General features: G+C 41.7%; 1 protein-coding gene and 1 pseudogene across 1 annotated transcript in view; both read right to left on the bottom strand.

The window, feature by feature from the left end:
* The window catches only part of LOC124788950, a 462,645-nt gene that overhangs the window by 339,100 nt on the left and 102,575 nt on the right, over positions 1–20,970 (bottom strand). The gene's annotated exons all lie outside the window — the stretch shown is intronic.
* Positions 18,472–18,590, bottom strand: LOC124790802 (annotated as a pseudogene).

Raw genomic sequence — 20,970 nt, 5'->3', positions numbered from 1 at the left:
CAAAACTCTCGAAAAATACTTGACTAATTTACTACAAATTTTTACACGACCCTCGATTAAACATTCAGATGGACATAGGCCATGTATTTTTAATACATAGATAAAAAAATATGTATGTAATATACAAAGAGGAATACGTCCTCTGTTTCTGTAAGAGCGTGCAAAAATGTCACAGGTCATAGAAGATGCTCCACTGAACAGTTTGAGTAGGGGCGCTGGGGTCAGAGAAGGCAGCTTAAGGAGATATAGGAATAAATTGACATTAATGTGTACTTTTACATTAGTTACAGTGAACTGCAAATATCGTCATTGACACAATGAACACACCATGCGTACTGTACCTTACAAAATATGCTGAAACTGATGGCCATCGACATCAATGCAAGCATGACATCAGCGAACAAGTTCCTGACACAACCTGACAAATATCCCTGGTGTGTTTTGAATCATATCACAGGCAGCTACAATTTTGGCAACTAATTCCATTTATGTATCCACTGGATTCTCACACAGGTGACTTTAGATATCCCCATAGGAAATAATGAAGCGGATTCTGGTTAGGTGACCTCGCAAGCATAAAATAGGACTTCCCTTTCCAATCCTGCGGCCAGGAAATATAGCAGTGAGATGGTTGCGGACATCCACACTGAAGTGAGGCGGTGACCGTCATGTTATATCCACATCCTCTCACGAACAGCCAAGGGTACGTTCTCCAACAATTCAGTTAGAACTGTTTGCACGAACCTCAAGTACACGTGGCCATACAGACAGCCAGATAGAAGATATGATCCAATGAAATTGTCGCCTACAATGCTGGCCCAGATGTTCACAGCGTACTTGATGGTGTAACTCTACTACAGCTTGAGAGTTTTCCTCATCCCACACATAGCTGTTACTGCTGTTAGAAATATCACCACAATCAAATGAGGCCTCGTCGGTAAACAGCGCGATCTGGAGCAAATCTGCTCGTTCCATCCATTGTTGGAGCAACCACTGACACAATGCTACCCTTGGTGCAGAGTCAGTCACAAGCGCTGCATGGACTCGTTGCGGGTGATCTGGATGCAGTTGTTGTTCGTGGAGTACTCATCACACGCTGGTATGTGTAGCGCCCATTTTACGTGCTGTACGACGAGTACTTGTAGTGGCGTCCGCTGCAACACGTTCTAGCACCTCCTCTTCAAAATGGGTGTGCGAGTGCTTCTCATGTTTCCAATGAACAAGTCTCCCACATTCGTCGATAGGGAGAAATAAACACTCGTCGTGATGAATGAGACCTATTAGGAAATCGTTCCCTGTACAGCCTTTCAGCAGCGAGAGCATTGCACCAAAACTTACCCATACATAAGGTGCATGACAGTGAGATCTGCGAAACTGTACCAGTACTGCTCCATCGTATTGTACTGTACCTTTCTGAATAGCATTGAATAATGAATGAGCTTGCTGTTAATTCATAGCACGTTCTGTCATGGGACAATGTAAATTGGGCGCGACAGAGCCATCTTACGGACAAGTAAAGTAAACAAAACCTGTATCATGACTTCCTAGTAATGAGCCTCGTCCCCCTTGTTTCCTTGCATGACGTAAACAATGTACAAGCAAATAATCAGCACAGTATGTGTAAACTCGTATGTGTGTTTGTTGTAAATAAGCTGGAAAACAATTATGTTAGACAAAGTGGTAGACACGTTTACTTCCATATATCCTTAAGTTGGGTTCTCCAACCTCAGGTTCCCTACCTCAAATTGTTCAGTGATATATATATATATATATATATATATATATATATATATATATATATATATATATATATATATATATATATATCACTGAACAATTTGAGGTAGGGAACCTGAGGTTGGAGAACCCAACATATATATATATGTTTTAATGTATACGGTGTAAAATAAACTTATATCAAGGGGAAATGTAAGAAAAAACTTCGAAAAGTGCTTGACCATTTTGCACCAAGTTTTTACGTGATAGTCTAATAAACATTCAGACAGACAAAGGAAAAATTTTTAAAATAAAAATGTACAGGTTTTCTGTTAAAAGTATCAATGAGGAAGAAAATGCCGCTCTGTGCTGTGCTGGAAAGTAGGCAGTTTAGTTTTCTGTCTTGCACTCAGATCTGACTAGGTCAGTGGGGAATTTAAACCATTAATCAAATTGTTTCTCTCATATATTCTTTCTATGTAAAGTAAAACAAAAACTGCATTGATAATAATGTGGAGCAGTTTTTCTTCTTCACAGTTGGTTTTAACAGAAAAACAGGAAAGCTATATTTATGGCTTATTATTTGTTGATTGGAAAACTATTACAGAATATGAATTATCTGATACTTTGTAATCCTACCCATTTCAGACTGACACATTGTAGAATACTTGTTAGAGAGGCAGGGGAAGATGAGGTTGACAGAGGAGGAGGGGGGGGGAGCCGAATGGATATAGTGAGAGGCTAGGATGCGAAGGACAGAGAGAGTGAGTGTGTGTGAGAGAGAGAGAGAGAGAACGAGAGAGAGAAAGAGAGAGGAGGAGGAGATGAAGAGAGGGGGGGGGGAGTAGAAAGGGCAGAGAGAGGGGAGGGTAGGTGACGGACAGAGAGAAGGGGAGGAGAATAGAATGCACATCCAATATCAATATATCAATATATTCACTTTACAGGCTAACTAAGAGCTGCAGTATTCGTTTCTCCGTTATTGTTCCAATGGTGGCCAGGACACACAAATCGTGAGTAAAAGTTGAAATTAGTTACAGTTTCCACTTGGAATGACTTTCCTAAACTCAAAGTCATAAACTCATAACCTTATGTTACACGTTAAGTGCAAATCACTCTCATTATTCAATGTAAATGTCACGAAATATTAAGTTAATTTAACAGGATAATCATATGCTAACCAGGAAGCAACTCGTCGATCGCAGAGTTGTCAAACATGTTCTGGATTATGTCCATTATAATTATCCGGGCTGTTATGCCGTGGTCGGTTGATGAATTCTGAGGTGATTCCCAACGTTTCGTCTCCGACTGCGGGAGACATCTTCAAGGGGGTCCGTAGCTTGATGGAAGGTCCAACACACACACAGTCAGTAGCGAGCCAGTGTGTGTGTTGGACCTTCCATCAAGCTACGGACCCCCTTGAAGATGTCTCCCGCAGTCGGAGACGAAACGTTGGGAATCACCTCAGAATTCATCAACCGACCACGGCATAACAGCCCGGATAATTATAATGGACATGATATTTCCGGCCGTGAAAGTTTACATTTTAGTATGTTCTGGATTGTTGCCAACATTCAGTTATACTACTAGCAGGAAGTATACGAGCCAATGACTTTCTTGGGCAGGCTATGAAGTGACTATACCTAAAGTCTAAAAGATATGGTTGACAAGGGTCAGAATACATAAAGTATATGTCAATTAGTCTTAAACGTATTTCTATAGATTTAGGGACCAGAATGTTGTTACAAAAATACCCTTATGAACCAACTGCATAATAATCATTATAAATGAGAACAATTACAATTATTTACGTTTCTCTGACTCAAGCATATGAAAAACTAGAAAGCTCATTCACCAGATGGATTCACATTTTTGGAGCTTTCTAGCGGTTGTACTGTAAACATTACGAGTAAGTCACATGTATGTGGACCACTATAGACTTCGAAAACATTTTTCTTAACAACGCTGTCATTTTCACTACTTCGAAATATAGGAACACAAATGAATAGATAACAAAAAAGCATTGAGTGCAAAACGTCGAGATCAACAGCCATGCTTTGTAAGCTACGAATAACGAAGTTTTATATCAAGAAACTTCACTGTGCACAGAAAACTGTACACCATGAGCAAAAAATCGGCCTGAAAAAGGAATGGAAGCAATCAAACCATCTGACGTGGAAGGAGAAGCAGTCGTCACCAGAACGTTGAACAAGGAACGCAGAACGCTGACAGTATTGTCTAGAATAAGTCATCCTTAAGCAAAACTGCCATTCCGTCTATAAATACTGATAGCACAACACAAAATCGTATAATCGTAGTGATTACAACATTATCACTTCTGATGGGAACTATCGAGGTGTAGTGCGACGACTGTGGTACTAGGTGGTTCACGCTCATGAACCGGTTGGAGCAGGATCATCTCAGGGAGTAGCGGACCTGCTGTACACGGGCACTCGTTCTTCCTCACCTGCACAGCATGAGGGGAAAATGTTCTAAAATCCTTATCCATTAACTCCAATCCCCACTGGACCAGCATGAGACGAAATGTTTCAAACCTTCCATGAATGAAAGTGTTGAACTTTAAAACAAGCACACTGCAGACAAGTACAGCTGGAGGTTCGAATCTCGCACTGAAATGTCAGTCTGCCACTTCGGTTCTGGAGGAGGGGAGGGCAGAGGCGGCAAAAGGTCGAGCAATGAAATTAAACAACAAAATAAACACCAAGGAAATATAATTGCGTAGACTCCCGCGGCAAGAATTAGTTGTCACAAAAGTTTCGAAAATATCGTACCATGTCATTATGTAAAAAACTACTACACTGGAGAAACCAACGTTCCGGCCACGGTTAAAGTGGCCTACTTCTGTGTCTACTGATGTGATTGAGCTATGTAGAGTCGTTTTATTTTGTCACTGTTGCCCACTGAACATGACATCACAACATAATTTTAAAAGGTCGTTGTCATGATTGGTCAGTTGAGGTGGAAGGATTGGAAACTTTTTTACAGTAACTTCGTATGGTGGAGGGAATGGGGATCTGTTGTCGTCTGTTGCTTCTCGCACTGTTTGCTGTGACTGGTGCTCATCAGCGAATGAAGCGCGGGCTCGTGTTTTCCTCCTGCTGGAGGCAGGCCGCGCGGCGGCAGCTGCTCGCCGGTAGCGCTCGCTTCACGTTTGGTGGTGCGGCCTGTTGAACTCTAAGGGCTCGCAGCCAGGATGAGGCAAGCCTGTACCCATCCTCTCTGTTCATCTTGTTGGGATCTTTTATTCTTCTACGGCTTCTCTGATCTTGCGTTTTGTCAAGGCCGACTGCTTAGCCAGCACCAATCATAGCAAACAAGCAAAAAGCAACACACAGCAGCAGATCCCACTCCCTCCCCCGTACCAAGCTATTGTAATAAAGTTCCCGCTCTTTCTGCCTCAAATGACCAATCGTAACCACCAACGACTTTTTAAAATCATGTCGTCAACTCGAACTCAGTGAGCAGAAATGACAAAATGTAAGTGACTCAACACAGCTAAAGCACATTAGTAACCCCAGAAAAAGGTTCTATAACCTTAGCCGAAACGTTGGTTTCTCCAGTGTAATTTTTTACAGTATGACGCCATACGCTACTTAGAAAACTTTTATGACAACCAGGAAAATAGGTATTATATATGATATTAGCACCATGAAATTTAAAGAATATCTCGACTGTTTGAAACATGAGTTGCAGAACATCAAATGGGACATGCTCGGAGTCAGTGAAACGAGTCTCAAAGGCGAAGCTACCATTGTCCTGAAATGTGGGCACCTCCTATTTCAGAATAACTAAGACGTATTTTCACATATTTGGCCCTAAAGTAGCCATCTCAGAACCCATGTCTACTAGACCTTCCTGCTTCGAATGATCGTTCGTGTCATATCCTCGAATACTGATTATTTCTCCTGTGACATTCTGTGTATTCTTTCACAGCATCTGAAACAGTCTAATGCTGACGTTGTTTACCGACTCCACGCCTGTAGAGACCCACTGCTTGTGAATTAAAGATGTAGCCAAAGCAGGTTGGAACTGCATCCTCGTTCGAAAGGAATTTTCTTGACGACTGTTCTACATCTACATCTACATCTACATCCATACTCCGCAAGCCACCCGACGGTGTGTGGCGGAGGGTACCTTGAGTACCTCTATCGGTTCTCCCTTCTATTCCAGTCTCGTATTGTTCGTGGAAAGAAGGATTGTCGGTATGCCTCTGTGTGGGCTCTAATCTCTCTGATTTTATCCTCAATGGTCTCTTCATGAGATATACGTAGGAGGGAGCAATATACTGCATGACTCTTCGGTGAAGGTATGTTCTCGAAAGTTTAACAAAAGCCCGTACCGAGCTACTGAGCGTCTCTCCTGCAGAGTCTTCCACTGGAGTTTATCTATCATCTCCGTAACGCTTTCGCGATTACTAAATGATCCTGTAACGAAGCGCACTGCTCTCCATTGGATCTTCTCTATCTCTTCTGGTACGGATCCCACACTGCTGAGCAGTATTCAAGCAGTGGGCGAACAAACATACTGTAACCTGCTTCCTTTGTTTTCGGATTGCATTTCCTTAGGATTCTTCCAATGAATCTCAGTCTGGCATCTGCTTTACCGACGATCAACTTTATATGATAATTCCATTTTAAATCACTCCTAATGCGTACTCCCAGATAATTTTTGGAATTAACTGCTTCCAGTTGGAGACCTGCTATTTTGTAGCTAAATGATAAGGGAACTATCTTTCTATGTATTCGCAGCACATTACACTTGTCTACATTGAGATTCAATTACCATTCCTTACACCATGCGTCAATTCGCTGCAATCCTCCTGCATTTCAGTACAATTTTCCATTGTTACAACCTCTCGATACACCACAGCATCATCTGCAAAAAGCCTCAGTGAACTTCCGATGTCATCCACAAGGTCATTTATGTATATTGTGAATAGCAACGGTCCTATGACACTCGCCTGCGGCACACTTGAAATCACTCTTACTTCGGAAGACTTCTCTCCATTGAGAATGACATGCTGCGTTCTGTTATCTAGGAACTCTTCAATCCAATCATACAATTGATCTGATAGTCCATATGCTCTTACTTTGTTCATTAAACGACTGTGGGGAACTGCATCGAACGCCTTGCGGAAGTCAAGAAACACTGCGTCTACCTGAGAACCCGTGTCTATGGCCCTCCGAGTCTCGTGGACGAATAGCGCGAGCTGGGTTTCACATGACCGTCTTTTTCGAAACCCATGCTGATTCCTACAGAGTAGATTTCTAGTCTCCAGAAAAGTCATTATACTCGAACATAATACGTTCGATAAGGTACAGGACAGGTAAACATTTGAGGACATAAGATAAAAAGAATAAGTGCGTGAGCGCTGACACTTCCCAAACAAACTCAGGGACAGTCTTGTTTGTAACATAATCAGAGTGCGTTATCACGCAGCAGCAACACGCGACGCAGCTTCTCGGTCCTTTCCCTCACACAACGACCGAAAAGTGTCTCAGCTGTTAGCAACAAATACAGCCGCGGTGTGCACACCCTTGGGAAAGAATTCGCAGAGCTTAACCCTCATTATCAGTCACCAGAAGAAAAAAGTTGACACTGACCGTCGCTCGAGAGTATGTCTTTTGTTAGGGTTCAGCAGTTAATTTCTTCTTAAGAAGTTAACAGAAACGCACCAGTAACAGTAATGCATAGGAGTGCTCAATGAGCGAATTAGCGAACTGATTACGTTCAAGCAAACATTCTGTAATATTCTTTCTGTTTAGTTTTGTTGCTCTGAATTTGAGCCTGCAGTACCCCTAAACCCGACTTACTAACACTGGCTATTGAATGCAAATGTCGCATGACGGTAAAATGGTGGCATTTCATAGGTCAGTCAGTTAATGAAGTTTCCTGAACGTTGAAAATCATTCATACCAAAACTGTCTTTTTTGAAACAAGCATTCGCCCCATACACAAACACAGTGCAAGGGGTTCGAGCTGCCATCGCTGCCTTCACCTCTATGTTAACCCCAAAGTGATCAATATGTCACAAATGTTTGACTTTTTCCGACTTGTGGCTCTATTTTACAATATGTATACAATGTTCATAAGTTTAAATAGGTGGCGAGGAGTGAGGTACCTGTAACTGTAGTCGTTTTTAAAAAAAAAATCTTAAAAGCAATTGTACTATAGTTGTAATTATTATTATTGTTATTATTATGTAATTGTTGACAATTGTCGCGCGGTGTGGCCACGCGGTTTGAGGATCCATATCACGGACTGCGTGGACTTGTAGTTTAAGTAGTGTGTACGTCTAGGGACCGATGACCTCAGCGGTTTGGTCTCTTAGGAATTCAAATATATTTGAACATTTTTGTTTACGTTTATCCGTTATTGCGTCCCATCACGGCCTTGTATTACACTGAATAATCTGTATGCCCTCTATTAAAGTACGGGGCTCCACCTCGTAAGGAGTAGGCCTACTGAACGATACCGGATACTCTCGAAAAATACCTGTTATTGTTAACAAACATGTCATTAAAAGTTCCAGAGCTCATAGTTTTATTTACATATAACGTCAATTCTGTGATCCTTCTTGTCGAAAACTTCAACTACGGATGGTTCAGATGGCTCTGAGCACTATGGGACTTCACAGCTATGGTCACCAGTCCCCTAGAACTTAGAACTACTTAAACCTAACTAACCTAAGGACATTACACAACACCCACTCATCACGAGGCAGAGAAAATCCCTGACCCCGCCGGGAATCGAACCCGGGTACCCGGGCGCGGGAAGCGAGAACGCTACCACACGACCACGAGCTGCGGACTGTCATAGAGTGACACTTGTTTTTTTCCCGGGCTTGAGTAATTGTTTTTGAAGGGAGAAAGTCTGGTTTGTGACTCTGTATTTCAAAGATAAGATTCGTTATTCTTCTGAACCTTTAATGTCAAGGCACTATTAAAACAAAAACCTATCTTTACACTGCCAAATTTAATGAGTATCCATATAGGTGTAATATTGTCCTTGGAATTTTCGTGGCGTTTCGTTAAGTTGTTGAAATATTTCATGTCACTCATGCCATTTTTTGTTCTTAACACATCGGAAGAAAACAAAACACATGCCAACAGCACAACTTTTGTGTCTCTTTATAGTCCCGTAACCAGTTGTAAGAGAAGTACAAGATTCTTGAAAATGTTTGACATAATTTTTTGCTACTGTATTTATATGTCGAAGATTTGGCGTAGGCCGTCATTATTTGATCACATCTCTTTTCCACTCAAAAATAAGTCCTCCAAATGGATGTTTCCATAGACTTTCGAGCACAAATTTACATTCTGATATGTATGTATCTTTTGAGGAGCCCGCTACTTCATCCATATTATTTCAGCAACTCAACTTCACACTTACACAGAAACTAATATACCTGTTCGCTAAAACAATGATGATTAAATAATAATATGTACCAAAAAATATGAATCACTAAAATATATACCCTATTGTAAATCTGAACACTTTCAGCACTGTAGGGCGTGAAAGAGTAACACATATGTCTTTAGGAAAGCTAGAGAAGCTAGAGCAACGTAGGCGTTACGCGATTGTCACCTGGCTGTAACAGCTGCACAACCCTCTTTCTCTTTCTCTATCGGCAGCGAGAGGGGATGGACCTCGCAACGGGATGCGTCCCCACTGTTAATCGCTGTTGGTGGGAAGTTACAGGAGTGTGGCATGTAGCTGACAATCCCCTGTGGCCTTCCTAAATAGCTCTTGTCACGCTGACAGTGCGTTTTACAGATATGATGTATGCCAGCAACTAAAAATGTAGAAAAACTATGTACCAAGAATGTTGAAACGTAAAAAAGAAAAATATCTCTTATCTGTAACACTAATCGGCGATTACAGCAGTTACTTGCACGCCTTGTCCAGGATTTACAGTCCGCAAAATCCAATATGTAACTACAAGATAAACGTTATAAGTTCAGGCAAGAAAATGACCCTTGCTAAATAAACTCGTGCCTTGTTGTCTACATTTCGCGACTTTTATCATTTTTGTATTTAATATTTAACTTTTCCCCAAGTTCCATAGTAAAAACCCTTCTGTTTCAAGGTACAGGATGGTGCACAACCGACATGGCGTGGCTTTACTTTCCACAAATTGTATAATAATTATAAAAATATATAGAATTTTACTTACCATAACATTCTGTAATTGGAGAATTAACTATATACACCAAGCAGCTTTATTATACAGCACTTAAATATACAGAACTCGAAATATTTACAAATACTGCATAAAACAATACCTCATATCCATCAACAACGAAAACCGCAAAATATGGAGGAAAGTGCTTACGGCGGCCTCTAACGCACCTTCTACAATAAGTCACTAGACTGAAGTGCCGACCGAGGAGCTTCATACGTTCCTAGGTGCACACTCTTACTCTCTCTACTTACGTAAAAGCCCACTGCAGGCAAAGATGTAAATATACACCTTCAAAGGTGATATACTCATGAGGCTGCACATCTGTTATATAATATGGGTAATGTTAACCAAACTAGTGGTGTTGTGTGATACTGAAACGCAAGGAAAGGGTCTCATCAATGTAATATGAATAAAATCCCTTCAGTTCCAATTAAAATGACATTACTCCGCGTTCCGTGCTTCGGGACTATGATCTCATTATGAGGCCAATACAAAGTTGAACAATACGTGCCGTAACACATGAGTAGTTCTACAGTATATCTGCTCTCAGCAAGCCACCTTATGACGTTTGGCTGCGTGTATCTCCATTACCACTATCATACTTCCCTTTTTCTGCCTGATTCTCGAAAGAAGGGTCGGCATATCTGATGGAAAAGAACGACCATGGGAGCAGTTGTTTTTTATTTGTGACAATGATTTTATATCAGCTGGTCTGGCTCATGTATCGTTATATCCAAATGCTATATAAATGTTAAGCTACATTCAGATCCGATGATGGCATCTTTAGTGTGTTGAAATCGGTTATCCAGTAAACAGTATTTAAGCGATCTTGGCTTTTGAATTATTTATGCATCTGTAGAGACAGAGTGGAAAGGCCAGGTGGTGTCTCAAGTCATGCACAGTATCACGATCGCAGTTGTCATCCACGTTACCCTGACCCCACCTGATCATGGTGTTTTTTATTTTATTTTTTTTGCCATTGACGCCACACCTTTTATTATGATGTGATTCAGGGTCCCCCATGTTTCCCAGTTTGTTCTGGAGACGACAGGCACCACTTGTGCTGGTGGTTCTTCAATGGCTGCGTTTCAGAAACTTTGGCGGGATCTCATTTGTCCAGACCCGCTCTCCACGCCAAAGAGAGGATGCCGATCATCGGTGATTTGTCCGAGGTACGAGTGATATGAAATGTTCTTTGGGAGTTGGGACTCGCAAGACCAGCAGCTCTTTAGCGCTCTGATAGGGGCACGAGTTTCGTACATCCCGTGGTTATTCGACACGCTTCATGAAGACTTACGTCGACTTTCTTCGCCTGGGTTGATCTGGTTCATACCGGGTAGGCGTATTCGGCCGTGGAGAAGCACAGGGCTTGCGCGGTGCTTCCCAGAATAGCAAGCTTTTCTCCCCATTTTCTTTTTACACGTTTTCGCAAAATATTATTTCTAGAGGCCATCTTCTGTCAGATCTCTTCACATTGCCATCTATGTGTCAGAGCTCTGTCCAACGTCTCAACTAGACAGGTTGGTTCTCTTGTGTATTCCAGTGTGGTATTATCCCAGGAAACACTGAACTTTCGTTTTGTTTGCTCCGATTGAAGGTGGAAAGCACTTACTCGGGTCTTTCAAGGATTCGGTTTAAGGGAGCTATTTTGATCATATTCTGACAATTTTCGAAGTGCTTTCTTCAGCATTTGTACTAAGTTCTCGAATATGATGCCACTTCATCCGCATGTAGGAAATTCTAAGTATGATTGGGTGCTGGCTAATCGTTAGTGTAGAGTTTGCAAACAGAGGGGACCAGAACGCTTCCCTGGACCAGTCCATTCTTTAGTTTCTTTACAGGCTCTTTTCCCATCGTGAAATACGTAGAATTGTCTCTGTCGTAAGAGTTATGTATTATTTTTTATTTACACATCTAGTTCCATAGGACCAAACTGAGGCCATGGAACGTGTCAGAACATAGACGTTACAACATAAAGTAATAACAGATAAAATAAAATGTTTATGAACCCAAAAAACGTCAGGCCATAAATTTAAGTAAAAGCAGTCAACAATATAATATGAGAATAAGCTTAATTTTTCAAGCAATTCCTCGACAAAATAGAAGGAGTGACCCATGAGGAAACTCTTTAGTTTGGATTTGAAAGCGCATGGATTACTGCTAAGGTTTTTGAATTCTTGTGGTAGCTTATTGAAAATGGATGCAGCTGTATACTGCCACTTTTCTGCACAAGAGTTAAGGAAGTGCGATCCAAAAGCAGATTGGATTTCTGCCTAATATTAACTGAGTGAAAGCTGCTAATTCTTGAGAATAAGCTGCTATTGTTAACAAGAAAGGACAGTAAAGAATGTACATATTGAGAGGCCAATCTCAGAATACCCAAATCTAGTGAACAGAGGTCGACCAGAGGTTCGCGAACTTACACCACTTATTGTCCGAACTGCTGTTTCTGAGCCAAAAATATCCTTTGAGAATGGGAGGAGTTACCCCAAAATGTAATACCATATGACACAAGCGAATGGAAATAAGCAAAATAGACCAATTTTAGTATCGAACGATCACTTACTTCAAATAATGTTCGAATAGTAAAAATGGCAGCATCAACTCTTTCAACAAGATCCGAACGTGGGCTTTCCACGGCAGTTTACTATCTATCTGAACACCTAAACATTTGAACTGTTCAGTTTCACTAGTCGTATGGCCATTCTGTGAAATTAAAACGTCGGGTTATGTTGAACCGTTTGTTAGAAACTGTAAAAATTGGGTCTTGTTGTGATTTAGCTTTAGTTTATTTTCTACCAGCCATCAACTCAACGACCTCTGTCACACACATAAATGGGATATTACACATTCAAGAAATTCAGAGAGCCGAAGAGCACCCGAAATACAAGGTATGCGGCTAGCTGTAGAAGCGCCACGGAAGTGCCATATTCACAAGCCCAGACATTATCGTGATGTCTGTCGATAACATCACAAACAGTGACACTGAAGTATTAACAGTCGAAAGCGGAAACTTCAGTCATATCCCTGTAAAAACCTTCAGGAAAAACATTCTTTCTTACTGCCACAATTAAAAAAACAACCAAAATACCAAATTGAAATTTCAATTGCCATAGAACCAACTGGAACTAGAACGAAATAGATGAGAGAGGACACCTACTGGAAGAGTGGGCAAATACGAGGGCCATTCCGAAAGTAAGGTCCGATCGATCGTGAAATGGAAATCACTGTGAAAATCAAGAATGTTTTATTTGCAACAGTTAGCAACATCTTCCAGATACTTCTTTACATAGTCGTCGCTCCGACTTAGACATTTGTCGTATCGTTGTACCAACTTTCCAAACCTTCATCATAGAAGACAGCCGCCTGTATTTTCCGTCAATTCACTACACTGGCCTGCAGCCCTTTCTCTCTGCCACGATGTTGTCTTCATAGCCAGCAGTTCATGTGAGCGGAGATGAAACTCATGGGGAGCCAGTTATGGACTGTATTGTGGGTGATCAAACACTTCTCACTGAAAACGCTGCCGGAGGATCTTCATTGCACGTGTAGAGTGCGGCCGAGGATTGTCATAAAGAAGGAAACGCATGACAGTTATACAATGTGGGCTCCATGACATCAGGCGAAATCTCTCGGCAGGCCTACATACTTGGCGGAAGACATTATTTTCTAGGCATCTTTGCATGCTCACTGTGCGCTCAGAACTGAAAAGAGCGGCCTGTCGCTATCTACGGATATAATAGACACTCCCCGCCAAGCTTCATCGGATTTTCAATAGGGTTTTCATGTTGCTCCCAATTAGACCTTAGTTTCCGAATAGCGCTTGTAGGTCTACAGTTTTTTGGTGAATCTGGTTCTTTCCCAGGCTTCAACAGCGCCACTATCCCTGTCCTTCTCCACATCTTGGAGAGCTTGCAAATTTCACCGCAACATGTGAAGAGCCGCAGGATCCACATTTTGACTCCTGCGCCAAAATATTTGATCTACTCCATGCAGATATCATCCAGCCCAGCCACTTTATCGCTTTTCATGGTACTGAAGCCCTGTTTGAGGTTTTTCATTGTGAAGGACGCTGAGGGCATGTGGGCTGATTTTCACTTTTTGATGTTTTGTATTGGTCTTTCCATTTAAGCGGAATTGATGGGCCACTTCTTTCAGTGTTATCTCAGCAGACTGTATGGAGCCTTTTGGGTTACTGTTGAGCTTTTTGATAAGTTCCAGGCTTTTTGGCGCTGTGTGTCATGTTCGCCCTCTGCAAGGTCTCAATCCATCTGTTTTGCCTCGCTGCAGATAATATTTCGAGCAGTGCTGTGCAGCATGTTATACTTTCTTCATCAAAAGCCCCTTTCTGATATAGTTTCTCACATTCAGCAAGGTGTTAACTAGATCCAAGCGAGAGATTTTGTATGAATTGCTATCTGCATATCAGTGATATGTGTTGTCTCGAGATTCATTGTAAATTTTTTACAAATTCCTGGTATTATTCAGATTTAGCGGTGAGATCCACAACGGCATCAACAATTTCCTCATGAAAAGAAGTCCATTTGGCCTTCATGCAGTTAACTGCAGCATGCACCTATACCTCAGTTGATCTGAGGTGGGTTCGACGAAAGGGCTCATATACCGTTTTAATCCAGCAGTCCTGTATGTTAGAGCTGGTTATCTGGGTTGTTGCCACCCTTCCATATTTTACTCGTGAAAGAGCAGGGAAGTTTTGGGTCGTGAAAGATAAAGAGACGACTTGCACTAGGGCTATTCGGAAAATAAGGTCAGTTCGGGCTTGAAATGAAAACCACGGTGAAAATCGGATGAAGCTTGGCACAGATTTGGGGAAGTGTCTCTATTATATCAGTACATAGCGTCAGGTCGCTCTTTTCAATTCTGAGCGCACAGTGAGCACTTAAAACTGCCTAGAAAATAATGTCTTCCACCAAGTATGGGGACCTGCCGAGAGATGTCGCCTGATGTCAAGCAGCCCACATTACGTAACTGTCATGCGTTTCCTTCTTTACTACAATTCTCGGGCGCACTCTTCAGGGCAATGAAGATTCTCCGGCAGCGTTTTCAATGAGAAGTGTTTGATCAACCACAATACAGCCCACAACTGCCCCCCCCCCCCCCCCCCCGAGTTTCATCTCCGCTCACATGAACTGCTGGCTATGAAGACAACATCGTGGCAGAGACAAAGGGCTGCACACGAGTGTAGTGAATGGAGGGAAAACACAGGCAGCTGCCTTCTATGATGAGGCTTTGGAAAGTTGGATCAACGATACGACAAATGTCGTACGTGGGAGCGGCGACTATGTAGAGAAGTAGCTGGAAGGTGTAGATAACTATTGCAAATAAAACATTTTTGATTTTCACAGTGGTTTCCATTTCGCGACCTTACTTTCTGAATAGCCCTCGTACATTACTTCTTTTTCAGCTGTACGAACTGTATGAGAGACTAATTTTGAGCCGCATGGCAAACTCTATCGATGTGAAATTTAACCCTCAAAAAGCTGGCATTAGACCTGGCAAATCATGCACCAGCCAAAAGTCCGTGCCTGGCAGAACGAACATGATAATGTCGGGCATTAAGAAAGTGGAGGTTAGTGCTCACTAGGAGTCAAAACGGTGAACTAGGTACTCAATTTAAACTGTGCCTGCTGGTGAAGTCTGATATTTACTGTCTGATTCCTCATTAAATCATGATATGGCTTTGCAAAGTGATAGAACCACATGCTAAACTATCAAAATTGCCAACCTGGTTCACGCTTCATGAGCAAATATTACCTCTTTTGCCGATATTTGACAGATGCGTTATGCAACATTCCTGACCAAATATCCTATTAACATGTTATGCCGTAGGAATAGCCGGCCGTTGGTGGCCGAGCGGTTCTAGGCGCTTCAGTCTGGAACCGCGCGACTGCTACGGTCGCAGGTTCGAATCCTGCCTCGGGCATGGATGTGTGTGATGTCCTTAGGTTAGTTAGGTTTAAGTAGTTCTAAGTTCTAGGGGACTGATGACCTTAGAAGTTAAGTCCCATAGTGCTCAGAGCCATTTGAACCATTTTTGAGCCGTAGGAATAATGGAATTAATCACGAACGACTGTAGTAATTATTAGACAAAAATCTATGATCGTAAGAAATTCTAGTTGAACAGAATAATGAAGGAGCAGTTTCTACAGAAGTTCATTTTCCAGGGGAACCAGAAGTAGGCATAGGAATTTCTTTGGCACGTGTTGTTATTGGTCCGATGTAAGAGAAGACCTTAAGGGCTCAATCTCGGCAGACTCACTCAACGATGCATAAATAAATAGGTAAACGTATGCATAAGCATGCAAAAGACTGAACAGTGTATCTTTTTGTGGGACGTATTGTCCCAGAATAAATAAAAATAGCTCCAATCCATGAGTTGCAAGCAAGGTTTTCCGGAGGTTTCCCTTGTTTGTAAGGTATAAATGCTGGAACTAGAAGTGACCACCCATATATTCCCACGTTCAGAACCACTCCCCCCCCCCACCCCCTTCCCTGGCCCCTTCTCCACTACCAGCTTGCCTGGTTCTGATTGTGAATCCGCTCTAAACGTGTCAGGTCTCAAACGGCTGGTTCTCCCCCGTCGGGATAGAGAATGAAACGTAATGAAAATGCATTATAGTTCTCAAGTACATGAGAGTTTATGTACCTTGTATCTGACGCCAAAGCATCTCAGCGTCACATGATCTGCATTCAAATTTATGCATGCCTGCTTATTCAACCCTGCCATGCGGAACAACTACATTCTTTCACAGAAATCTACCCAAAGTATTATTAGCACTGAATACTGCTCTGATGCCGTATGGCTTCAAAATGTTTATCACTATGTAAACAGTCTGCCAGTTGTACTCAGATCACGAGAAATTTTAAAACCATGTTTATGCTTACTTATTTTTGTAATAATCAAAGTCAAATAATTTAGAATGTAAAAAAAATGCCGAGTTAAGGAAACGCGTCTTTGAATAATAAAGTTACTATAAAAATTGTGCTCACCTCTTATCTTGACCGTAGTTAGTCGCAAATATTCGTAAATCTTATAAGTGCAGCATTCAGTATTAACAAGATGTTCTAACCACGATCTTCCTCACCGCAGCTGCTCACTTAGTTGAAGTGGCCCGTAAAATACTATTCACACAAAGAAGTCTAGAAAGGACAGTCATATGCAACGGAAGCAATATATTCCTTGAGTAAGCCACTATACTCGTCGTTGGCGTTGAATTATTTTCACATCGAACAGTGAATACACAAGGACCTCTGCTTCGAAATTTGACAATACGAGAAATAAGCGCTCAAGGATTTAGTGTTAGCTATTTTCGAGGACACCAACTAGTTGTCTGTGGAAGGTCGTTGGTTCATTTGCGGAAACTGAAATAAAAGAAAGATTAAAATATATTTTTAGGTACAAAAATCGTGACTCGCCCTAAAGAGACATTGCCAAGGCTTTTATTGAAAACTATCGCATTGACAATATTATAAAACAAACGCAAAAAATTGCGGTGTTGATACTACCTTATCCGATGAAACTCGGAATAGTCGAGGTAAATACGAGGGCTATTAGGAGAGTTAAGGAACGATCTGTCGTGAAATGGAAACCATAGTGAAAATCAAAACTGTTTTATTTGCAACATTTAGCTACACCTTCCAGCTACTTCTCTACATAGTCGCCGCAACTTTCCAGTGCCCTCATCATAGAAGGCAGCCTCCTGTGTTTTCCGGCAATTTTCTACTCTAGCCTCCAACTCGTTGTCTGTGCCAAAATGTTCTCTTCATAGCCAGCGATTCATTTGAGCAGAGATGAAACTCAGAGGGAGCCACGTCCGGCCTGTACGATAGGTGATCAAACACTTCCGACCGAAAATGCTACAGGAGAGTCCTCATAGCTCCTGCAGCGTGTGGACGAGAACTATCATGAAGAAGGAAATGTGTGAAATCAGCGAAATCTCTCGGCAGGCACCCATACTGATTTCAGACACTATTTTCTAGGTTTCTTTACACGTTAACTGTGAGCTCCGAACTGAGAAGAGCTATCTACGGGTATACTAGACACACTGCTCAACACATCGGCACAAAGCTTCATCTGATTATCACTGTGGTTCCCATTTCGCTACCGATCGTTCCTTACTTTCCGAAAGGTCTCATAGAAATCTGGCTATACACGTTTCTGACACAGAAAGAACACACTCACTTGCTACACATGCAAGTGTATGTAGTCCCAATTAGAACCGAATAAGGGTCCCACTGGCTGCAGGATGTGAAAGCCTGGAATAATGATTAAAGATATCCTGCTGTGTTAAATGAGACACTCTGCAGGAAACAAAAAACAAGCAATATCTGAGGAGACCTTGAAGGCCAAACTGTACCGATCGGCCGCCATGCCATCCTCAGCCCTTAGGCGTCACCGGATGCAGGTATGGAGGGGCATGTGGTCAGCACACAGTTGTCCTGGCCTTGTCAGTTTTCGGGACCGGTGCCGCTACTTTTCAGTCAAGTAGCTCGTCAATGGGCCTCACAAGGACTGACTGCACCCTGCGTGCCAACAGCACTCGGCAGACCCAGAGGGTGACCCATAGAATTGTTAGCCGAGCCCGACAATACTTAACTTCGGTGATCTGATGGGAACCGATGTTCCTATTGTGGTAAGGCCGTTGGCACTCTATGGGAAGCGCAGTTTACGAAACTAAACGTACTCTTTTGAACTTAAAGGAAAATCAGAGCACAAAATTAATTAGGTACAGTCGATTGGAACAGCGACCAACACAATTAGAAACAAATTGTTTTAGTCTATAGTCGTACTTCCTTATTCTGATTACTGGCTACTGGTTACGGTACACAGTACCATCCCCAGGGCATCCTATAATCAAAAAATCCCAGTGCATGGTTAGAATAATGATTTAAGAGAAATTTACAAAATATTTTTTCTCTGTGATAGTAAACGTATGATCAATAGTGCAGCCTTAAAATGTATTGACAACCCCTTAGCCCTGACATGCAATCGTCATACTCTCTTCACAAGTAGGTGTAACCAATACTAAAACTGAAGGTCAATGATGAGCTTCAAATATATGCAAATTACGGCCAATACTTCGCAAATTTCTTTCACGCTGTCGTTCTAAATATTAGTATTTTTTCATCATAGTTTAAAGTATAACGTCTCGTAGACGTAATAGTCATTAGAGCAGAAGGACGAGAACGGTGGACAAGCATGATGCAGGCAATGAGCCATGACCTTAAGCAGGAAACCATACCAGTATTCATCTGGCGATATGGCGATATGTATGGAAGTTACGCACACTGAAGTACCAGTTTCCTACTAATATCACCACTACCCTGCTGTCAAAAAATGTAAAAACTAACGAACTAATCACTGATTTTTAAGAGATATACTGGGTGATTCTTACTAATTTACAACACTCCATTACACGCTATGTATTTGACAGATATGCGCGTTTGATTACAAGATTAGCCGCGCGAGGACGACGTTGTCTTCTTCTCTCCTACTCCTCAATCACGTGTTCCTCAACGGATTAATCGAGCGTTGTCGCCCGTCCCAGGCACGAGAGACGATCAATTTACTTTTGTGTCTGACAGACACGTAACGTGTTTTTAAATAAATATTTTTAAACGTTTCATTTTTGATTTTACCATTCAGTTTTTTAATATACGTTGTGATACCTTCTGATTATAGTTATTTTTGTGAAAATTGATTTGTGTACCTGACACGTGCTCAAGTATCTCTCTGATACAACGCTTGTATTTATGTTAGTCTGACTATTCCAAATGTTCTGAGTAACTATATTTTGTCCAAGCTTCTCCTACATAATTTGTTCTTCCTAAAACCAATATATAAAATTCATTGTCAGGTTCAAAATAGTGAAAAAACAGTATATAATGATCTCGACATCCCCCCCCCCCCCCCGACATACGAAAAATTCACCTACTTCTATTTGAATGGGTTTGACCTGGAGTGATGACGAAGAAAGTCTACTGTTATTTGCTTCAGCTCCTGAAGGAACAGTAAACCTCGCCCCAGAGGTTCCAGTTGACACTGATGCAGAAGAAGAGGTTCATGAACGCGAAGAGAACTCTGACACTGAACAAAGTGATTCAGGGACACCACCTGATTGTGAATACGACAAGACGCCTTATGTCTGTCGCAAAAAGCAACGAAGAAAAATACTGAATTCAATTTCACGGAGAAAAATGCTTTATCTACGTAAGAGCAGGGGCAAACAAAACCTCACAAGACAGCATGTTAAAACCTATATAAATTATTTATGTTGCAGAGACGCTAAAAAGACCGACAAAACCGAGATAAAAGTATTTATTGGCCGTATCTGTATTGTTGGAACTTATAAAGAAAGGAAACTGAACCTTTCAGATTTATGGGCTGTTGATGGATTTGGGACTGCGACATACCATCTCACCAAGAGCCTCAATAGGTTTCGTTTCTTACTTCAAACTCTAAGATTCGATGAGAGGCAAACCAGAGAAGAGCGAAAAGCGCTCGATTGCGTTGCCCCCATCAGGGACATTTTTGAAAAATTGTAAACAGAGCTACCAAGTGAGAGAAGACGTCACCATCGATGAGGAATTGGAGGCTTTTAGGGGTAGGTGCAACTTTATTCAATATGTATCTTCCAAGTCAGCTAAATATAGAGTTAAAAAAGTTTGCTGCCGTCGCTTCAAGAGTGTATTATACATTCAAAATGGATGTTTACGCAGAGAAGCAACCTGATGGCCCTTTCCAGGTTAGTAATAAGTCTGTGGATGTCGTTCAACGCCTGGTTGCCCCTCTTCGTAAATCAGGCCGCAATGAAACAGCTGACGTCTGTGTTACTCTCCTTCACACCACGTCAACAAATACAGCCTGTCCTATGTGGGGACTTTGAAGAACAACAAGTGGAAAATTCCAAAAGAAATGAAAGATTTGAGAAACAGTGAGACATTCTCCAGCGCTTTTTCTTTCGATAAAGAAGGCACTATGGTTTCATATGAGTCACACAACAAAATGAATAAAAAGAATGTGCTCT

The sequence above is a fragment of the Schistocerca piceifrons genome, chromosome 3 (assembly GCF_021461385.2).
Source record: "Schistocerca piceifrons isolate TAMUIC-IGC-003096 chromosome 3, iqSchPice1.1, whole genome shotgun sequence".
Taxonomy (NCBI): domain Eukaryota; kingdom Metazoa; phylum Arthropoda; class Insecta; order Orthoptera; family Acrididae; genus Schistocerca; species Schistocerca piceifrons.
The sequence above is the reverse complement of the archived record's forward strand: the minus strand, read 5'-3'. Positions and strand labels throughout refer to the sequence as shown.